The following is a 6,769-nucleotide window of genomic DNA, read 5'->3' as shown; positions in this document are numbered from 1 at the left end:
CTAAAGAAAGTGACATCTAGTCATATGTCTTTTATAAAGATCGTTTTACTGACATATAGTGAGCATGACATAACATGGAATCATATTAAGAAGGGCTGGGCCATCTTCACCGCAGTCAACTTTGGACTATTTTCTTTCTTGACTCTCCAGCTCCGCTTTACCTCTCCGACTTGCCCCAGGCCATTGCCAATGCAGGTGCTGTCTTCATTCAGCCACCCTTCTGACTTGAGTACACCGAACAAACGTACGAAACAAAGGCAGGCAACAGAAATGGACCGGCAGCGGTCTCAGATTCCATTCACTTCTTCCCTCCAAATTACGTCATGCTAGTAAAACGATTTATACTTTCTGACGGGAGTAAAGAATCCTTTCTAAGTGGTCCCTACGGGTTTGTCAGACCATGAGGTATGGAGGTTATAGGGTGGAAATGATGCTTATTCTTGTTGAGTTAAAAAGGACTTTTGAGACTGTGGTTTGGAGTCTTGCTAAATTGCCATTTTCTCTGCCAAGTCACTGGCTGAGTGAAAACTCAAGATTACTTCCCAGAAATTACTGACACTGCATGACACTTACATCGCAGAATATAATGAGTTAAGAAGGAAATGCCTTCTCTAAACTTGAAATTGATTAAAAACCCATTTATTCATGTAGTTTATTTAAAAATCCAAGACAGATAAATTTAGCTTTCTCTTTTCAGCTTCTGATTGATCTTGTTAGCACTCCCAGTGACCCCAGGAACAATGGAAGGAAGCAGGGCCTGGCTTTGTAGCGATCTCATGATTGCCCTGCACTAGAACTAAGATTGCATATTTGTATAGAAATTTAGAACTTCTAGATGACCCCGGTTTTAATTTTTGTTTTGTTTTATAGCCTCAGAAGAATGCGTCATATGGATATTTCTTTGTCAACTTTTCACATATAAACCAAAGATATAAGAAAAATCAAAAAGCAGAAAGAACAGATGTCCGAGTTAAAAATGGAGCAAGAAAAGATTTGGTCCCAGATGAATGGACCCAGTTGCTGTAACAACGGGCTCAAACGTAAGAACAACCGCAGGGAAGGTGCGGACTGCTCAGTGAGTCAGAACTGACTCAACAGAAGTGGAGCAAATGGCTCAGCATTCTACTTCTAGCTCAAAGGTCAGCGTGTTGAACCAGCCAGAGGTACTTTTGAAGATGTATTAGACTGGGATGACTAGAGAAACAAATTCAGTGATACTCATATCTGTTTAAGAAAGAGTTTTATATAAAAAAGTAATTGCATATCAAGAAAACATCCAGCCAGATCTAACTCAAGTCCGTAAGTCTGATACGAGTCCTTAAGACCCTCTTCAGACTCATGCAGCCGCGTGCAATGACGCAGAATGCAGGAAGAACACAGGGCGAAAGGCCCCTTGGATCCAATGGCAGTGGACGCATCTCCAAGGCTCTGGCACCAAGAAGGGTCAGCCATCAGAAGGTGAAGGCGGAGAGAGGGGTGCAGGGGGGAAAGTTCCCTGGGACCTCCTTATGAGAAGGCCATGCCCACAAGTAGTCACCATCAGGTTTTGACCTGATTGACAGGCTAAACTCCACCTGTGCACTTTTATATATCTTCAAGTTGGCATGAAATGATGTAACTACCACAGAAGAGAAGCCTGCTTGATCCCGTCCAGAAAGGTCCCAACCTTGAAAGCAGTATAGAGCACAATTCTGCTCTGTACCCATGGGGCCACGCCGCCGTGAGGTAAACTTGACTTAAGGACAGTCAGCAACAGTGCAGATATTTTCCACATTACTTCTGATCATGGGCATAAGCAGCACAATAGCTGTTTTACAGCCTTCCCAGAGTTCCAGTCACACAACTCCATTGTTAACGAGTTCTAGTATAAGTAGATCGACTTTTCTTTTTTTTAGTTTTTATTATTTTTGAATTTTATTATCAGTAACTTGATAAATCCTAGATTTCTTTTCTTTAAAAATTGGAAAATTTCATATAAAAATTTTAATGCATATATACATTTAAATTATACATTATAAAATTTTACTCTGAAGGTGAAGAAGAGGTGGGCCATGCTAACATTTTGTCCATTACAGTAATATCTCTGCTAGGAGAAAGTTTTGGATCATTTGGAATGAAAATGGCATTTCTAGTCAGAAAATTAGCGATAATTGCTTTCTGTTACTTCCTTTTTGACTTAGTTTATTTTGTGCTAACATCTGTTTCCCCGCATCTGCCTATCAAGTTCAGCAAAAAACGATTAGCGCTTTGGTCCAGTTGTTCAACCAATTGAAGTCCCAGATTTAGCACAGAAAAAATTCAAGTTAAATCTTTCACTGTAAAAATGGTTTTGCAACTTCTCGTCTTCCCCTTTTCATTCCTTTCTTCGTCAGTATTTCTTTCCTCTTCTAAATTCGATCCGTTTTCCTTCTTCCTAACCTCTCAGATGGCAATGTGTTGCTCGGTGCCTTTGAGTCCGTTCAAGCCCTAGCAAATGTAAGCACAACAGAAGGAAACGCCCGGGGTCCTTTGCCCGCCTCACAGTTGTTCCTGTGCCTGAGCGCAGTGCTGCAGCCGCTGTGCCGTCCATCTCCTCGAGCGCCTTCCTCTTCTCACTGCCCTTCGCCTTACCGAGCATGGCGTCCTTCTCCAGGGACTGGTCTCTCTTGACAATGTGTTCAAAGCACGCAAGATGAAGTCTTGCCATTCTTGCCTCTAAGGAACACCGTGGCTGTACTTTTTCCAAAACAGATCACTTTATCCTTTTAGCAGTCCATGGTATTTTCAATATTCCTTGCCAGCACCAATATCAAGTTCTAAATTCAGCTTCCTTGCCCTTTAAATGGATTTCCCACTGATGTCTTGATCAAGGGTGTAGAGTGTGTTCACACAATTCAGCAGTTTCCCCCAAGATCCTGCATGCAGTTTCCCAGGACGATATAATGGATGCATTACACTGAGAAATATTATCATTGTCTCTTTGTAAATACAGGTCCATTCTGGCATATTTCCCCCGCAGAAGCTTGTTGGAAGTCTGCTTTGGTAGAGAGTCTTCATCTTATATTATTTCGTCCAGACTATTCTTGATTCTTTCAGCAAGTCCAGCTTCTTCAAGTATACGTACGTTCTGTAAGCCAGGTCTGTGTTTAAAGCAATGAAATCAGCCCTCGACGGACGGCACGGAAGTCCTCGGAGAACTCTTTTTCTTTGTTGTTATTGTTCGGGCTTTCAGAAAGGTTACAGCTTTTTGTTTGAATCATCAGAAACTCACAGGAATCCTCTTCTGCTTTTGAATTCCGATGGATCCATGGACTTCCTCCTGCCTCTTCTTTCTCAGAAGTATATATTTTATGCCCATCTCTCTGTTAGCTGCCTCCCCAATCCTATTTTTATACTTAAGAAATGGTTGGAACAGTTGAATGAGACAGTCTCCCTTCGCATGCTATTTCACCCACTTTAGGTCTGTTATCCTATGTCTTACTGCTCTCCATCTTTCTATTTATAGTCTAGAGCCTTCCTCACCACTTTCTTTTTAGATTAAAACTTGTCATGCTACAATTTCCTTTGCTAGGTGTACTATTAGGATTGTAAGCAACACAGGTGTTAGAGTGTAAAAACACTATAGCAACAACACTTCCGAGCAACAACTTCGTATGGTACAAAGTACTGAATAAGAACACTCTCTAGGCTGGTCTACCATGAAGACAGGGTTATAACCATGAAGTCCAGCTTGTAATGATTGCCTACCAGGGCTCCTCAAACTGTTGAAACAGGGGGCCAGTTCCCTGTCCCTCAGACCCATTGGAGGGCCGGACTATAGTTTTAAAAAAAACTATGAACAAATTCATATGCACACTGCACATGTCTTATTTTGAAGTAAAAAAACAAACGGGCAAAACCACCTGGCGGGCTGGATAAATGTCCTCAGTGAGCCGCATGTGGCCCCCCGGGCCGTAGTTTGAGGTCGCCTGGCCTAGACTATGAAATTCGTTGGGAGTATATCATCATAGATAAACATTGCCCAACATTCTGCCCATGAAGACTCACTGACCCTGGCTTCGTTACAAGAAAAACATAACATTGGGCATCTGCAAGAGCACACACACCTGAGAATGGATGTCAATTGGCATGGAGGGGCACTATTCTGGCTTTTCCATTGCCACAAAGCAAAGGGCCAACAAGCCTCCACCTCCCATCTTCCTGTACCCTATTCTAACAGGAACTGCCCCTCCCACAGCACTCTACTTCTGTTTGGGGGTTAATAATTTATCGCAATGGCCACACAGGACTTACTGAAAATACTTACTAAAACCTAAAAAAAAACTGCTGTGGAGTTAATGCTGACCCATAGCGACCCCCTGTGGTGTTTGAAGACTGACTATTTACTGGAGTGGAAAGCCCAGTCTTTCTAACTGCTGACCCTGTGGATCACAGCCCAATGCATAACCAGTACCCCAACCGGTCCCTCAATCATTACTAAAGAGTGCTTATTACGGAATCTAATAGGTAAGCATAAGCGAGAAAGGGAAACCATTAAGGATACGGTCATTAGTCTACAGCCACATCTTTCTTCAGCCAACAACCAAGTCCCCCAATCCTCAGACTCTCAGCCACATGGTCCCTCGGCCTCCCCTCTGTTGACCAGGAAACTGCCTGTTGCTAACCCTCACACCCCCATAGTCCTGATGCTGCTCCTCTGCTCTGTCTCAGGTTTTCTTGACCTCAACCTCCTGGTCAGTCTTCTTTGCTCCGTCCCCCAGACGGTGCCACTCCGCGTCTGCTGTCTCCGGGCTCAGCCTCCGCCACTTCAGACGGAGCTCTCAAACGCACTCCTCTTCCAACGGTCTTTGAGACTTTCCTCTGTGTCTGAAATAACTCTCATGCCTAGAGGAATGGCTTTGATGGACGGGTGATTATTGTCCTTCAGCAGGCCATACTCCCAGGGAAACCAAGGGTGTGATTTCATTGACACCCTCTACTAAGGTCAGGACTTAATTCCACTTTATTCGTGTGCATTAGCCTAACAGAGAACGCTCTACAAAATGGGGTTATAACCACAGGCACAGAGTCTAAAACTATAATACATCACATAGGAATTATGGCTGGAAGTGCCCCATTAACTGACTACAGCACAGAATGATACCATCAGTAAAATATGCACTGATATGTATTGATAATTACTAACAAACAGTACCAAAAAGGAAAAGATATATATATACATATGTATATCACTCTTAAAATAAACTGAGCATTGCAAACATTATTTTAAAAACTAGTAGAAATAAAAGTTTAAAGCAGATAACACTTTCCAAAAGTTATATAATCACTTTTGGTATTAAAATTTTGGGAATTCAGAAATGATCCTAGTCATGAAATATTTTGATAAAATGTACACTTAAATGAAGTATATTTTGAAAAACTTGTAGTGAAAACATTCATAGTGATCAATTTACTTAAACATGTTTATTGATCAATTTACTTAAACATGTTTATTGTTTATTATTCACTTAATTTGCGGCCCTTTGCTCTTTACTGGAGTGTCTTTGGAATGGAGCGGCATGAGTTATGCAAACAGACCTAAAGGGTGACATATCTAACAGAACTGGAATATGGTTGTGAACTTGTAACAAGCTGATAAAAGGTGACTACAAATGCTAGAGTAGGACCCTTTCAGCTTTCGAAGCACCTGCTAAATGAATCTCTCAGCCTCCTCTTCTGATAAAATTAGGTATTAGGCTGGTGTTGGATGCAATCCTTCAGTGAGGCACCTTTCTATTCATAAGCCTGAGTTCTTCGGGTCTAGACACAATAGTTCAATGCTATTCTAGTCATTCACTTTCTTTCTTCTCTCCCGTGCATTTAAATGAATAAGGACTTGGGGCACTTGTCCATGAAAATCAGAGACTGCAGCTTTCAGTATGGATTACAACCCAGTGTAAAGAAAACAAAGATCCTCACAACTGGTTAAGTGTTGGGCTGCTCACAGCAAAGTCAGCAGTTCAAAACCACCAGCCACTCTTTGGGAGAAAGGTGGGGCTTTTTACTCCCATGACAAGTTACAGTCTTGGGAACTCACAGGGGCAGTGCTACACTGGCCTGTAGAGTTGGCATGAGTCAGCATTGACTTGGGAGCAGTGAATGAGGACTCAACAGACAAAATTATGGTAAATGGAGAAATGATTAAAGTTGTCAAGGATTTGTCTCCACGATGAATGCTCGTGGAAGCAGCAGCCAGTCAAGAGATCAAATGATTCATTTCATTGGGTAAATCTGCTGCCCAGGACCTCTAAAGTGTTGAAAACCAAGGAGGGTGCTCTGTAGACTAAGGTGCACATGAGCCAAGACATTGTTGTTGTATAGTCCCTTGCATCAATGCTGTCCCTGTCCATAGTTGCTCATTTTATATTTCCTTGTTTGTTTTTTAAATCTTAGTGTGAGTTGGATTTTGTAGAAATGGTCTACGTGTGGGAGAGACCAATCCACTTTCATGATTTTTAACATGAAAGATCCCTAGCTTCTTTACTGCCACATTGACAGATGGCTTCTTGTCAATGCAGCCAGTTAGGGCAGATCGTATTTTTATAGCTCCTTTTTCTAACTCTCTGATACAATTGGGTTTAGGAAGGCTTCTGTTTCCGTCTCTATTTCCCCCTATGTCTCCACCTATTGTTACAAAAAAGAAATCAGAGGGTGAAGTGTGAACCAACTACTTCCAAGGAGGATGTGTTAGTCTGGGGTAACTAGAGAAACAAAATCATAGACACTCATATATGTATAAGAAAGAGCTTTA

General features: G+C 41.9%; 1 pseudogene; it reads left to right on the top strand.

Moving 5' to 3' along the window:
- The first annotated feature begins 976 nt into the window (after positions 1-976).
- LOC101649221 overlaps positions 977-6,769 on the top strand; it is a 14,679-nt pseudogene continuing 8,886 nt past the window's right edge.

Source organism: Echinops telfairi, unplaced genomic scaffold (genome assembly GCF_000313985.2).
Source record: "Echinops telfairi isolate 266 unplaced genomic scaffold, ASM31398v2 ScPeMD7_9;HRSCAF=40, whole genome shotgun sequence".
NCBI classification, from domain to species: Eukaryota; Metazoa; Chordata; class Mammalia; order Afrosoricida; family Tenrecidae; genus Echinops; species Echinops telfairi.
Note: the sequence above shows the minus strand (reverse complement) of the source record. Positions and strands in the feature narration are given on the sequence as shown.